Genomic DNA, 16,928 nt, shown 5'->3' with positions numbered 1-16,928 from the left:
CAGCTTATAGTGAACAGCAGTGGAGAATTGAGCAGAGAGTGTTGGAGATGTCTCTCAACAACAAACCACAGTACATTTTTTCCAGTCCTCGAGAAAGCCGAAGTTAAATCAGATCTTACAGTTTGTTTTGTTTCAGGAGTAAAACATATCTGTAATAAAGCAATACCTAAAAATCCAGCACATGACGTGGCCTTTCATCAACAAAAAACATGTTATACAAAGCTTTAAACACGGGTTTAACATCACTACTTTCAGCTGAGCAAGGCCAGTCGGATAGGACATGAAAGGCTGGATGCAATATATTTGTTCTCGAAACAGCAGATGAGATCACGAGGCACGAGATAAGTTTGTGCACAGATGGAATAACCTACAGTTATTTTAGCCGGGCCGGCTAAAATGATTGGTCGTGCTTTTTACAGTACTACGGCTTCCACAGATGACATATGACAGATTTTTATGGATTTTTTGTCAAAGCACTTAACATCCCGATAGCAATGAATATCTTAAGAGCATTCCATGGAATATAACAAAAAGTGTATCTCGAGCCGGTTTCTCAAACTTACCTACCCCACCTTTAATGGGTCGACAATGTGTAAATTAGATAGTTGTAGTTAGCAGTCTCCTCTTTCAATCTTTAATTCTGTCTAGATCGTGATCAATCTCTATAATGAACACACAGCGATGAAATTGAAATTGGTCAAACCTCACTTAGCATATTAAGATTTCCCCCAAACTATTATTTTAAGCAACATTCACACACAAAATCCCAGCAGCTCTTTGGCAGAGTTGTTTGTGGTAAATTAAAACATTACAAACTGGATGAAGCTGTTTAAAGTGGGCGGCTGCTCCTAAATGCCCCTGGTTATTGCTCTGGTCCCTCCGCCTATTATGAAAATGTCACAACAGCCTCCTTGCTCGCTCTGCATTTGTTTCCCCACATCTCACGGCTCATCTCATCAACCAGAGATGTGGACACCACCACAGCAAGAGAGGAGCAACCGCCATTCACATGATTTCATCCGAGGGAAAGGCCCTCAATATTTCATCGAGACCCATGTCTATGTATGTGTGTGTGCAACATCACTTATTCCAGGATTAGGAGCTCTGCCTGGCGTCCATTAAAAACTGTGCGCCAAAGCAATCGGAAAGAGTTGCATGCCATCGGATGGATGTGTACAGTGTTCTCTATAGTGAAGACATTGTTATTTTAGGCGCTGATCTTTCAAAGAGAATGCTGCAATGCGGCCGTCAGATGCTCTTGAAACATGAATAATTGAGAGAAACCCCGGAGTTTAAAGAATTTATGAAATGGAGGCAGAGCAATGTTTGTTTAAGGCAGCGGCTTTTTGAGATGGCTGTTTGGGGTGAGACGAGTAGGATACAGTCATGTTGATATGAGAGTGTTTTTGGCGGATGTGGCAAATGCATTTCATATTTTTATTTTCTGTGCTCCTGTGTGGCTGCTTTGTTGATATGTTGTGTATATGTAGAGGCTTTTGATGCCCTGGAGAAAGAAAGTGAAGCCCACAATGCCGTATTTTTCTGTCTTCTGACTCATTCCTATTATTACATATGGGCTATGAAGAGGAGTCATGTTTATTATTCCCATTCGGTAACATATGGAAATATTCCCCGGTTACCCATCATGTCAGAATGAATGATTGATAATGGATTTCAGTACCAATAGGTCAAGGTATAGCCTTATAGACGAGCCCTCTTGTCTAACTGCATTAGCCTACTTCCTGGACAGTCTCTAAGTAATTAACGAGCTCAGGGCTCTTACATTAAGAAAGCAGCTCCGCAGAGAGAAAGCTCCGATGGATCCCGAGGGCCCATCGCTCCGGAGCCTCTGTGGTCAGCCATAATTGTTGTATGTAAACAGCGAGAATCCTGCTCATAAGACGCGTCTGAAAGTGGGTGGTCTGCAGAGCGGTGACTTAGCTCCAGTGCACTCTGGGAACGCTGCCATTACTCTGTTTGGATGTTTTAGAAGAACTGTCAAACACTCAGGGACGCTCACCCACATGCAATATTCAAATGCTTTGGAATTGCCTTGTGCTGTGGAGAGTTTGTCTTCCGGGATACTAAAATTTCTGTGAGGTTTATTTGAAGTGTGTTGTACCCCAACAGTCCCAGTCATGGCTGTGCGTGTAACTGAATATGTTGAAGGAGTTGAACAAAGCCTTGGTTAATCTGCTGACGGTATTATCCAGCCCAGCTGCCATCTTTGTTATTGTCAGGAGCCACAATGGGCTCGCCCCTCTCAGCCAGTCTGAGGAGAGGGGAGGTGACTCTCCTCAAACCGATAACGCTGGGATCATTACCCCACTGTGGGTGTGAGGCAGCCCACTTAAGAACCATCTTCACAGCTGTTGTCTGTCTTTTGGATCATTCATGCTCCATGCGTGGCAACAGAACTGCGCTTATTGACGAGTTGAATATGGAAATGCGTGTGAATTATTTGTGCCGCTGTGGCCCCTGGTTTTTAAAGCTGGCTGTGTTTTCTCTTCTATATGTATAATGTGCAACTGTCAACATATCCTGCAAGATTTATACCACATTACTGGTGTCTTTAAAGAGTCCTGCACTGAAAGGCCACCTGCAGTGTTTCAGTGTTAGTATTGTCACTGATAATAAGGTGCGGAGAATCCTGTGATACGCTCTTTCCTCTCTACCTGTGTGTGGGGTGAGTTTTCCAGAAGATGTGTCACTGGAAACAGAGAGACATTTCGAACAGTCAGATTGCTTTGAAATTAGGTTTAAATATTTTAATTTCAATATTTTATTTTGCTTTATGTTTTTTAGGTCTAAAAAAAGCATACAGGAGGAACAGGGAATGTAAACTTGCAGCAGAGAATAAACAGAAAGTGGCGACAATAGTTTCCATTCATAACCTTTTTGTTGATGTTGCTTCTGCTTATGTTACTATACAAGTGTATGACCCCAGCCATACTTGGGCTCAATTAGCGATGAAAGGCATTATTTTCTTTATAATGCAAAATAAAGTGCTGGAAGAATACAGGATGCATAGCTGTAACAATTATGTGCACACAAAAGCAAAGTTAAAAGCAAGTATATTCTAAAGATTAGAAATGTCTGCAAGCTTTTGTCAAAGTTTGATTCATGGAGAAACATTTGGCCTTTAGAAGGAACACAATTTGGAGTATGAGTGTTTTTGGCAATGGCATCTTTGTTTTGTTAGTGTATTATATCTTGAAATAAATGTATACTGACAGTGAAGAAAATGGCTTCCTTGAAGTTACCCTTTTCAGTTTCAGATGCTTCCTATTGCAAAGCTGCTTCAACATAACAAGTATTTTTCTTAAATGTGTGCATGTCCATCCACCTTCGCCATTGGACACAATGAATAATACATTTATCCGTTACATCCTTTTTAGTGTGATTTCCTTTTTTCACTTTGAAAGAGTAAATAAAAGAAAAAATATATAAATATCTCACATATTATCTCAGAACATGCCCTGCAGTATGGCATTGCCATTACGGATGTATTAGTTAATTCAAGCAGATGATCAGAGGTTCGTTTCCATAGGGAGAAGCGCTCGTCGTTACGGTGTTTGTTGAAAGAAACCCTGACAGGATCCAGAATGACACAACTAAGCCAACAAGGGCTCTCCTGCGTTTCTTGGAAGAGTCACCATTGCCTGCAGCCAAATGCTTTGATTGTGCATTTCCCTTTCCTGCCTTCCCTCATTCACACCCTCCCTTAGTTCTTCTTCTCCTCCTCTCGTTTTCTGGAAAGGTTCCCTATTCGAGGCAGGAAGACTCATACCTGCCATCACGGTACTGTTGTTGCATAACCAGCTCTCCAGCAGATGCTTGTCAGATGGTCCACAAAACACTGACTGTTCACAGTTTAAACCTGAAGTGAGGATACAACATTGTGATTCATCCTGTAATTGTATCATAGCAGCATGCCTGTTGTCAAAGTGATTCCAGCTCTTTCAGATACTCTATTGTAAATATAGATGGAGATTAGGAGAAATAATCCCTGACTGCAGAGGGATTCTCTTGACTGTGCTTTGGTGTTGGCTCAGTGTTTGACACTGCATGCTCGTGTGGGAATACTCGAAGCAAAGTTGAGGCATTATGTTTCAGATTACAGTATCTCAATACAATTCCCAGAATATTTTTCTAAGGGTACAATTTATTCACTGTTTCCCACTGGTGGTTGATCTCCTCATTAGGGTTGCAAAATTCCGGGAATTTTCAAAGATGGAAACTTTCCATGGGAATTAACGGGAATTTAAGGGAATAAACGGGAATTTAAGGGAATTTAAGGGAATGAACGGGAATTTAAGGGAATGAACGGGAATTTAAGGGAATGAACGGGAATTTATGGGAATAAACGGGAATTTATGGGAATATAAGGGAATGAACGGGAATTTAAGGGAATGAACGGGAATAAACGGGAATATAAGGGAATAAACGTGAATATAAGGGAATGAACGGGAATTTATGGGAATGAACGGGAATTTAAGGGAATATAAGGGAATGAACGGGAATTTAAGGGAATGAACGGGAATAAACGGGAATTTATGGGAATAAGCGGGAATATAAGGGAATGAACGGGAATTTAAGGGAATGAACGGGAATTTATGGGAATAAACGGGAATTTATGGGAATAAACGGGAATTTATGGGAATAAACGGGAATAAACTGGGAATTTTCTAAATTGAAGGTTGACTTAAATATAGTTGGGGAAAGTATATTTTAGCATAATCTTGACTAAAACCAAGAGATGCCATTCAAGTACACTTGAATATCCATGCCATTCCTCAATCACATGCACATAGCACACTGCTTACTGCATGGCTATTGAGACCACACCCAGAGTTGGATGTTGAGGAAGTGGACATGTTGTGGGATTTTGACGAGGCCCAGGAAGAGCCCATTGACTGAAAGGTTTAGCAAAAATGCAGAGAATTGCTTGAAGGAAGGTTTTCATGTTTAATGGGACTTTTTGGAGGGAGAGGGGCTCTTTTCATTTAACATTTTGAATGGACCTTTTGGGGATTTTTGGATGGGGGGTGCATTTTTGTTCATTTTTGAATGAGTGGGGTTGGGGGGATGAGTAATATTTAACTCAACATTCATGTTTTGTTCTTCAATTAAACAAATGATTGTTCAATAAAATAATTAAAACTTGTTCTGTTCTACTTACAAATAAATCTGTTGAAATGTCGTGTTTTTTAATTGTATCATTTTGCATGGATGTTAACAAAATGTTTATATTTACGCTTGGATATGATACAATTCGATTACATTACCCTCAATTCCCAGTTAGTTCCCATAAATTCCCATGGAAAGTTTCCAATATGGAATATTTCCAAAATTCCCAGCTTAACTTCCCATGGAAATTTACCGGAAACTTACCGGAAATGTTCCGCCCCTTTGCAACCCTAGTCCTCATACATCATAAGGTTGTAATGGTTTTCCTTCAAGATCAAAAAGTTCAGCAAAGTTTTCATTAAAGCTGCGCTAACACAGCGTCAAATGACTGTAATGTGAAAGATAGTATAGTGTAGTATAGTATAGTGTAGTGATAAACCCACAATTAATGATGAGCTGACTATGAAGTTCCTCTGAGCTTTACAGAATGTGTTTAACTTCTTTTAGCTGCTTGTTTTGGTTTACCACCTGCAGTTTTACTTTTCCGCATCACTGACACCATTCCCATCAGCAATGTTTCCAGTCATAGCAGGCAGCTGTATTCATTACAAATCTTTGATAAACCCACTGCAAACTACCTTCCTAATCCTAAACAGAAAGAGGACAATGTTATTAACAGCTGATCATAGGAGAGCATCTGGCACGCTATGAAGCTAGAAGTCTCCTTTAGGAGTTGGTCAAGACCAAAATGGAGCCATAAGGGTTGCAAATATTGACTTCCCATAAATAAAACCCAACATATATTAGATAATAGTGTTGCTCTGCCTCTGCTGGAAAGTAATTTAGCAACAATTTGCAAACATTGAAGCCAAATGACCTTAATGGAGTGATAATGTTTTATGTAATTTCTAAACAAAACCGCTAACCGACTTCTTTTAATAATTGAATGTCTTGCGGCCTTCAACACAGTTTACATAATATAGCATCCTCTTGTGATGAGGACGCTTCAGAAATGCTTTTATTTTTGGAATCTGAAGAGAAAGATGAGGATAAACACTTTTTATTTTATGGTAGTTATGTAATGCTCTCTTGCATGTTTTTAACCAGATTTTCGTCTGTTTTTGTTTAAGCTGCCCGCTTCTTTTTTCTTGTTGAATAATGGCAAAATATGAACTCACAATCGACCATATTGACAGTGAAAAACTATTAATTATTTTTGTTTTATACGGCCATGCAGGCAGCAGTAGAGGAGAAATTCATTTTTCAAAAGTTTCCACAAGGCAGACCATTAGCGGCAAACATGGACCTGCACAGCACACACATTATGCAACTCCCGCTGGAATAGGACATGAATATAGAAAATGAATTATGTAAACACTATTCAGATCCTAACCAAATGTAGCTTTGTTGTACTCGTTGCTGTACACAGTCAATGTGCACACTGTAGACTGATTTTAACCTCTTAAGCCCTGAGCCTGTTTTTCAGGTCTCAGGCTCGAAAATGACATTCCCAGAACAAATGACCATATCTTCCCTTCTAAAAGGGTTAAATTAATAATCTTTATTCTCAAAGTAATGATAAACCTGTGAGTTGGATGTAGAAAAGTCAGAATCAATATAGATGTTTTTTATTTTAAAGAAAATTCAGATTTTACATAGTAAAAAACTGTAAATTATAGTGTCCGTCCAAATATTCTTTTTTACTTATAGTGAAAACTACCCTTGGATGATGGGTTAGTAGACTAAAAGCTTTAGGAATCCAAAGTACAACATATAATAAGTACCCTGTATCAAGATTGATGCAAAACAAGTGAAATTTGACCTTTTTAGAGAGATTTAGCCAAAAAACCCCACTTCTGGGGTCATTTGGGTGGATTTGATCTATCTCTGGCCCCCCATGCTCGATTTTGATGAATGAAATCTCTTTATAACCGCTAGAGCCAATGGAATCGAGGGAAAGTTATATACACACCAAAACGTTAACAAATAAGGAGTGAGAGTGACGCGTTACCAAAACCGGAAGCTGCATACACTCTGGTGGCTACCATTAGCAGCTAACTTTTCCGCTCCGATTTTTACATAAAAAATTGAATTATGGATTATAAATAATTTTTCAAAGGCACAGGTACATTATCAACCTATGGATCAACAGTTGTAGCATTTTTTTTTTCGTTTTAATGCCATTGAACACGTCTTTTGACCTAATTGACAGCTACGGTGAGACGATCTGCCGTAAATGCTCCGTAAAGGTACGTGTTGTGATGTCTGTGTTTGCTTCCCCTGTTGCAAGTTCGGATCGCTCAGTGATGATACTATACCTAAATAATATGTGGAGTCTCAGCTTTAATCGGCTATATTGTATGTGCAGCTACGATAAGTAATAAGGGTATCTTTATCTTGAATTGTGTGCCGCAGTGCGTTAGAATTTTTTCGCTTAGGGGTCATTTAGACGCTTCTTATGAGACTTGTGTTTTGTTTTCGTAAAAATGGTTCATATCTTCAGTTAGCTGAGATTCTTCCCGTTAATCTGGTGCTACACATTAATAGTTTCATAAATGTTAAGCCCTGAGACATTATCTCGAAAAAAAAAACGGTGGGAGGGGTCCAATGGGGGGACCGCCGTGCTTAAGAGGTTAGAAACTGCATTAAAGTAGCATCCTGCAGCTCTTGTTTCCCTTCAATATGTCACTTCATAGGAAGGTTTATTGGCAAATAATGCAGCATGTCAATCAATTCAAATGAATTCACTGTGGAAACATCTGCAAAATGTTGTGCTACAGGCCTGATGTCTGAAAAAAATTAGGCCAAATAACTCCTGTTTTAATGAAACTAATGTGCATACATCGCTGCAATGACACGGCACGCATAGAACTGGCACACAGCTGCAAATATCTGCAGTCTGACAGCTTTTCCATAGCATGCCGCCGCCGCTGCTGCTGCTGCTGCTCCAGGACTGGTTATGTAAGCTGTGACATGTCATGATACCCACCTCTGTTTTGGTCTGAACGAGGGCGATGATTTGTTATTTGAAATGCCACATCCCCTCCCCCTCCTTCCTGTAGGCCATCTAGTTGCACACAGATGAGAGGCAGAGCTATATGGGCTACATGGCAGTGGGTCATCCCTTCATGATGACCCTGCCTCCCTCCGCCCTCCCGCTCTCTGCTCGTCCTTCTCTCTGTCCTTCCCCTACAGGGCTTAACCTCATCCCCCCCCAGCCCCGCTGATCACGACACAGCGAGGAATGCAGGCCACCAAAGGGAAAAACCTGGTAATCAGTAGTGACCCCTCCCCACGCTACCCCGCCCAAATCCCATCACTCCTCACCTCCTCCTCCCACCTCTCCGGATTGCCTCTCATAAGCAAATATGCAGCCATGTGATCGAGAAACCTCGGGAGACACGAAAGCAGCACAGGGTGCGTGCTTTCCCCCTGCATTAGTGACCGCGTGTTCATGTTCAGCCTCTATATGTGAGGCTGTGTGTGTGTGTGTGTGTGTGTTGCGTGCATCCATGTGTATGTTAGTGGTTGTGGGGGTGGTATGTGTGCATCGCGTGTTCATTTGCTGCAGTGTTTGGGGGGGTGAAGGAGTTGAAACGTTCTATATTTACTTGCTGCCATTCACACTCTGGTAGAATAATTAACACACAAACACACACATACTGTTTTCATGCACTGTACTTTACAGTGTGTGTAGAGGCTTGTGTACATGCTGACACACACACACTCACTCTGCCACTCTCCGTCCTGCACAATGAGGGGATGTAGAAATAGAATGGCTGCTGTGCAGGAGTGTAACGCGGCTTTGTTAACATTCAATGCTGTTTTTCTGTCACAATGTTTAGCTCGCAGATCGGAGCCTGAGAATTTGTAAAATGTTTTGTTTAATTGTGAATATTTTCTAATGCTTCTGTCTTTTCCTCTGTTTTTTCCCCTTGAAATTTGTATCGATAAAATGACCACCAAACACACAAACGGTGTATTAGAAAAATGCTACGATTTGAAGCATTTGTATTTAGATTAAAAAAATGGACCAAGTATAAATAGCACTAAATGTACATGATGTAGTGTAGAAGTACTGTTAAAGTAAATCTTAACGTTTTACTTGTGTAACAGTACACATTGTTTGTATTTGCATTAAAATATAATTCAGCATTAAAAAAAAGTGCAGAATGGTCCATGTCAGATGTTATTGGATATAATTGAAATAATAAGAATAATACAATCAATAAAGTTGAATCTGTAACAAACAGCATAACATGTTTGTTAATTACTTTCAGTTTTATTAATTTCATTATTCAAATAAACTAAAGTTATCAAAAAAATGTAGTGGAGTAAAACGTTTTTACCTCTAAATGATCAAGGTACCTAAAAACTGTAATTCACAACAGTACTTGAGTAAAAGTCACTTTTCACCCTAGCTAGTGGAAGTGTTTCCCAAGGCCCTGTCAATACTAAGTTATAGAATTTTTTTCATGTAGCTGTTCTATCTCGATTTGACACATTTCGCCAGAATTTGTGAGTAAGCGCTTTCCCTCTTCAGTATCAGAGTCCCGATCTGCACTTCCTGATTAGCTGCTAACATGTTACTGTACAGATTAACACCTGACGTCAGCAGAAAGTGACTTTGAACTTTCTGGTGACAGTTTGCTGCTTAAAGAAATTAAACATTTCAAAATAACCCAATAATAGAAATTCATAAATATGCAAATACACACACATAAATACCTTAGAAAAATAGCTAAACATACTTGATCTGAAAGCACGAGTCAAAAATGGTGCGCCCACTATAGATTAGTGTTTAGTCATGAATACATTGAGTTATGTTAGAAGTCTCATATTTACGCCGAGGGGTCAATTTTCTCATTTTATTTTGTATACCAGTCATTTAAAAAGAGGCAGTTTTTGCTTTCGATGACAAAGAGAAAGACAAACCAACCGGACAGTGTTACCCTGCAGGAAATGACTTTGTAAGAGAAATTAAGTGCAACCTTCTCAGCCATGAAAATAAAAGTAATTCTTTATTTTGCGGAAACATCCTGGCACGGATCCAAAATAAACCGCAGTGCCTCCTCTACCTAAACTGTACGGGGCATGTCCGCTAATCGTTAGCATTAACACAACGGCTGATGGATGTCCATCGCCATGGATCCCTGTCACCATGGTCTGAACCCCCCCCCCCCTTCAACAGGATTAATATACTGGGTTAAAGCTGTCCAAATATAGCACTGTTTCATGATTCAGACTCCTGCCATTGTTGTCCCATGTGACCTGACAGCAGACACATGCAATATGTGGTGTAAACAAACACGCTAATTCTGATTACTATTAGCTCTGCTCAGTCACTGTGGAAAGCCAACTGTGGTAAATATATCATTAAAAGTGTCAGTTATTTATTCAAATATATCAAGATTTTCCTACGACCACTCACACTACTAATGCTATATAACGCTTGTAAGCTTGTCAGTTAAGGCAGAGGTTACTAAAGTCTGCACTTTGGTCTAAAAATAACTTGGTAATGACCGACAGGAGAAAGTGTTTGTTTTTACAGCAGCTCTTTGGTGTTAAGCAACACTTTATCCTTAATCTTTCCTGTGACTGGTTGAAAACACTTTAAGTCTCTTTTGGCAGCGCTGTTTGTGTTTACTTTTCTTATCAAGGTTACACGGCTCTGGAAAGTTGCCAGGATGGCATGTAGGGATTGCGCAGGAAATTGAAGCGGCACAAGCACAGAAAATCCCCGCTAATCCTGTTGTAAATAGCATCAGGGTACGGATTGAATGTGGTCACATTTTTGATAAATATTTGCAGTGGGCTAAATGCTTTTTGGGTCTCAGCTTAGTGCAAACCAAAGCTCTCTGAGATAAACCCCAGTAGCGCTGGCTCTCCTTGAAGTGGTGTCATTCAGCCTCATGCTGGTGGTGCTGTGATGGATGCCGGACCAGAGCCAGGCTGGCCTCTGGGTCACAGATCAACTATTCGTCTTAAAAAAAGTGTCGACCACTTGACTTCATTTGGTTTGGCGGCGATACGCTGTTCCTAAACCATGTCTCCAAAATCATCGTTTTACAAAATTCCTGTCTGGGTTATGTTCACTGGAAAAGTTATTTCCAGTTTAAGAAGTGCTGTGTTCTTGGATGGATGGTCAGGTTTTAGAGCAGGGATGTGACACCAGAGATCTTGGTTTGCGTGCCAGCTTTGACACACCAAACTTTGTTAGTTAAGTCTAGGGTAAGATCATGTTTTTAGAAAACACGTGTTTCACGTCAACAATTTTCAATATTTAACCAAGACCACAATTTTACCAATTATGGAATCTAAAAGATTAGGGAGGTTTTTTCGACTGATCAGTGGTTTGCCGCAACTAAGATGCTAGCTGTTTGGACTGTGCTAATGTTAATCGTTTATTTAGCAGGGACATTGCACATTAATGAACACTTAAAACAATAAATATGTCAAGCGTAAATATGCCGGATTTAGCTTTGAGCTACTTTCCATTTAGGAAAATGACATTTATAAACATAGCAAAAACAAATACATGATATGCAAAAGTATTTATCACATGGCAATACAATATAGCAGCAATGACATATAAAGTGCAAGAGTGATGTGAGTGAGCTAAATGCTAGCAGAGATCAACAAACAACATAGGCCAAGCTTCTTTTTTTAACTAGATTTCTGTCAAGATTTTGACTTTTTGTAGGAAACAGCGTGCAATGCAGCCACAAGCCTTTAGTTCAGACATGTTGGCGTACATTTGGTGGTTTCTAAAGATTTTAACGGACAAATGTGATGTGTAACTATTTACAGTTTATTTACAGTTGCACAGACAGCAAACATTTTGAAGTTTTCACACAAATATGATAATATGTTGATTTAGTTCCACTATGAAATATTGAGTCTAAATTATTTTAGGATTACACTGCACCATTCTGCAGAATCTGCTGCATGGTTGGAGAAGATTAGTTGCTACTGCCTTGTACAGTCACTATGCCAAAAGAAATGCCTCCAAAGGCAGCTGAAGTATGATGAACAGATTTTCAGGCTCACTGCTTGTTTGTCAGGTTTGATCCGTCAAACACTGGAGCACGTACGTTAGCCGAGGGCCGACACAGGGCCCCGTGAGAGAATGACCCTCACCGCCTGCAGCTCTGCTCAGAAAGTCCTCTGTACTGCAGCAAGGGCATCAAATCATTTATTGTGAGGTTTAGACTTAATTTGTCAAGACACTTTTACACGGTGAACTGAGTTTGTTCTGATCTTTTCACTGCAGTTGTCCTTGTATCACGAATGTTCTGTACTTGAAAGAAGACTGTAGATAATACTTGCCTACTGTCATTTTGCAATACTGCAGATCTGCAAATGTTGTAGATAAGGACTACACGGCTCCAGATTGAGAAATAGAAAATAAGAACTTATAATAGAAAAGACAGTGGATTGATAAAAAGGAGAATGGTTTTCTCTGGACACGTAGGGTATGGGGGCCTCAGCTGTCCATTGCATATTCAGTGTTGTGATAAACATTGTTTGTTGTCCAATAACTTTATAGCTCCATTATGCAAAGATAAGCATGTTTGGGGAAGCCAAGCTGTTCTATTCAATTCCCTGGAAACGCCTCTGGGCGATTGCCTGAGCGCTATCATGCCACATGTATGTGATGGCAGTTGCTGACAAGATCTGCTCTTTGTCCTCCTCCTGGCCATTCAAGGGGCTCTGTGTTGGCCCACTTTTTCTGGTTGGATTACGCTTCTGCCGCTGCTACGTACCTGTGTTTTCTGATGTGTAAACTACCAAAGTACCAACACACTGGAGCTGTAGTGCTCGATGACAGAAAAAACATAGAATTACAGAGAACTCAGTAGATGTCAATGCAATGATTAAGCCAAAGATGTATCCTTTCTGTTGTCATTATCAGGAAATAGTCAACATATGATTAACATACCTTACCTCATTTAGCTGGCTCTTTAGTTTTAAGCGACTTGCAATAAGTGCAGCCAACCTTGAATTAGCTTCAAATAAGCCACACCCATTTTAGCGCTTCACCCTTTTTCTTTCTAGCGATGACCAAACACTTTTTGATCTTGAGATTAAGCAAAGATGTGGTAATCACTTTAAATCAGCTGACATCACTTGCAGAGACTGACCTTGAGTTATTTAAGCTGCTGTTGCAAACTGATCAAAAATGTTACACCTTTTAGATTATTGTTTTATCCTGACAACAGTGCATATAAAAACACAGACAAATCTTACATTTAGTAGGCTAGAAAACCAGCAATGAATTGACTTGATTAACTTTTTCAGCACTAGTTGGCATTTGTATTTAGTAATTGCTGATCACGGAGACAAATGGCAAACAAAGGGAGAACGGAGGTATAACACAACAAAGAACCCTAGCTATTATGTAACCAAGAACATTGCGTTGGCATTAAATCCAAAGCAACCATTAGGCCATGTGTATACGACATATATTTATTCAGTTTTCCAAGCTGCCTGGAAGCCTTTGCATCAACGTTTTAAAATATATTTCCAGCTGTGAGTAGCTCCTGCATTTCTTTGTGGGACGATAACGCCACACTCCAACATATGTAACGTTTGAGCTGCTTTGCCCACACCATCTCCTCAGCAACATGTCAGATTATGTTCCACATTGTTCTCAGCGGTCCTCGAAAAGTCGATCCAAGGTGTTTGCATGGGAATAGGGTCAGGGGTGTCCAACCAAAGCCGTGTCTCGTGTGTAGGTACGAGTCGTGGTCGGACTCCCACACAAAGCCCATATGCTCTGCAGTGTCTGCGCTGACACGGCCAACACCACCACGCCCCTCAGATGGACTCCTTGTTAACCCCCTCTGCAGACAACAAAAGATCTGACCCAGAACCCAGTCACCCAATCATGTCATACATCACCCTCTGGGTCAAAGGTCATCGCGGGTCGCCGCCCGGTGCTCCTGCAGGGGTCAGAGATTAATGTGCTTGACCACTGCTCTCTTTCTCATGACATCACCGTGCTTCATTGTCTCACGTTATAGAGATGACAAGAGATAATGATGATATCGGCTCTAATATCATTAATCAACTGATGATCTGTTTTCTTCCAATGCGATGTATTCAAACTGCTTTCAATCAGACTGTCCAAATACTAGTTGTCAAGTCAAGAAATAGTAGCAATTCTCTACTCTGGAGACTTTAGAAGTATCACATATACAACTTGAATCCTATTGTCTTGTAGGTTTAAACATCATCTACTTAATCAATTTGACAAAAGGCAATGAGAAGAGACCATGCAACTGCAATTTCTACGAGCTAAAGTTGGCAACTTATTAGATCGACCTTGCTTCGTAGAACGGAGGTTTACATGTTCCTAAACTGTTTTAACTATTTAGGTTGAGGTAATAGACGTAATCTATGGCTGGATTTCACTCAAAGTGGTGAATGGCACCAACGACACAGTTTAAAGGGACAACTGTGTAATCTCTGAGAGGGTGAGGGTTAAATACTCTCCTCTTCAACAGAGTTTACACAAACACTGATCTTTATCAGTCTAGGACAAACACTAACATAAGACATGTAAAAGAAGACGACAAAGACTTTTGAACATTTAATACTGATTATTCCTTAAATTAAAGGTGTGGTAGGTAGTTTGAGAAACCGGCTCGAGATACACTTTTTGTTATATTCCATGGAATGCTCTTAAAAGTGCTTTGACAAAAATCCATAAAAAAATGTCATCTGTGGAAGCCGTAATACTGTAAAAAGTACGACCAATCATTTTAGCCGGCCCGGCTAAAATAACTGGATGGCCTACCTGCCTGTCAGCCTTCCATCTGTGCACAAAACTTATCTCGTGCCCTCATTGGTCATGTGCGCGTTCGTGTGTGTTGGAGGAGGGGCTATGTAAGGAAGTAGCTGATTTCTTCCGGCTGTGTATTTTTCAAATTCTAGCGCACTCGAGCTGGTTTCTCCCAAAATTACCTACCTACCTTTAAGATGCTGTTATCTCATGATGATGATTTAAATATCTCCCTTTATCACAGTTTTGTATTTTGCGGTACAATGGGTACATGTTTTTGCATAATTATGATCCTCATTCTTGATCAACTAATTCATTCATAATCTGTAAAAACAGATGGAGTTATTTGGTTGCTGTGTATGACTTAAAGGTCCACTGAGTAATGTTGTTTGTATCATTTTGGACTTGCACATGGAACAACTGCAAAGCTGTATTTTTTATTTTAAAACCAACGTTATAGGCAGTCGTTGTCTTCTTATTTTCACCGCCAGATCGAGTTGCGTAATTCTGAACCCTTCATAGGTCAGGCCGCGGTCAGTGTTTTTTACCCGACACAAGGGTGATGTGAAGTTCAGGGAACTGTTCCCAGAAGCTTCTCTGAGTTATCTGGAATCACCTTTAACCTGGATTTATCCAACTGTCCAAATTTGTTGGGTAGAGTTTTCCAGATTAGTCGGTTGCACCTGCTACATGGACAGAAGTTACTTATATTCGTGTATAACTGAACACAGAGCCTTTGATTCATCAAACAAAGCCAGAAAAATAGACGTTTTCTGTCTAAAGGGAGTCAATGATTTCTAACTCTTAGCTCTGAACTGATGCAATGTTTCCAGTTCAGATAAGAATGTCCTAGCTTTTATATAACAAATGACCATTCATTTCAAATGCTTCTCTGCATTATTTCTACCACTACAGTCTGCAGCATGTGTCATGTCTCCTCCAGGCAGCTGGCATGCATTTGCATCTTGGACAGAACATGTGACGCTTCATCAACAAAGAGCTGCTGCAAGAGATCGCTCTGCAGTGCCACCAGTGGTCAAAGAGTCCTCACACTCTTTATGGCAAGGATACTTCAATATAGTCAGAGCAACTCACTGCATAATGCTACCTTGAACTCCTTTCATTTAAATGATATGCACTCTGTAGTGAATACACAGAGATGATATTAATATCTTATTTTCTATATCATTTTGGTAAAATTGCATACTAGGGAATTAAAAATAATTGAGTGTAGTACTAAAGATCAAATATCTGAAATGACTTCTGTTGAATGTTGACGTCTGCTGATTTTTGTGGTTGTTGTACTTGCTAAGGATGGCCTTATTATTCTATATATTAAAAAAAAACACTTATCTCAGTGGCCTCTCCATTTAACCCAGCAGCCTGCTAACCGCTCCACAGCCTTGGGAACCAGAGCCCAATACCAGAAAAAAAAAAGTTATGATGCCACGCTGGGAAAAAGGAGAATCCCATGAGGATGAGAACAGCTGGAGCCTGCAGCCCAATGGGAAGACAGGGTGGGGAGGGGGAGGGGGGGAGGAGCAGGGGGAGTGGTGAGGCCCTTTTGGGGAGGGGGGGGGGTGGAGCTGAGTACGCGGTAAAGTGCAATATAGTGTTGCCTGAAGGAGCTGTCGCCTCATCTCACTTGAAAGTGGCAACAAATGATTTCTGGGAAAAACGGGAAGCTTTTCTCCAAAGCTCTGCTCTACCATCATGTTCTTTGGTACAATGTATTTAAAAAATAATATGTTCAATTTCACATACGAAGATGTATGTACTGCTAATAAAAATGTTTGATGAATGATTTGGTAACTTTGGTACAAACTCTGCTTACAAATGTGATGAAGTTGAGAAGATACAGTAATAAGTGTAAAGCGCTAAATAAGAGCTTGTTTTGTTTTTGAATAAGTATGAGCTACACATGAACACAAAACACATGGCCCTCGCTACTATTGTGTTTATGTTAAACCATCATTTCAGTACTTTTTCTATTTTTTCAAAATGTGATAAA

At 40.1% G+C, this 16,928-nt stretch overlaps 1 protein-coding gene across 1 annotated transcript in view; it reads left to right on the top strand.

The window, feature by feature from the left end:
* The window catches only part of LOC117481190 (aryl hydrocarbon receptor-like), a 36,231-nt gene that overhangs the window by 3,569 nt on the left and 15,734 nt on the right, over positions 1 to 16,928 (top strand). The gene's annotated exons all lie outside the window — the stretch shown is intronic.

The sequence above is a fragment of the Trematomus bernacchii genome, unplaced genomic scaffold (assembly GCF_902827165.1).
Source record: "Trematomus bernacchii unplaced genomic scaffold, fTreBer1.1, whole genome shotgun sequence".
NCBI lineage: Eukaryota > Metazoa > Chordata > Actinopteri > Perciformes > Nototheniidae > Trematomus > Trematomus bernacchii.
Note: the sequence above shows the minus strand (reverse complement) of the source record. Positions and strands in the feature narration are given on the sequence as shown.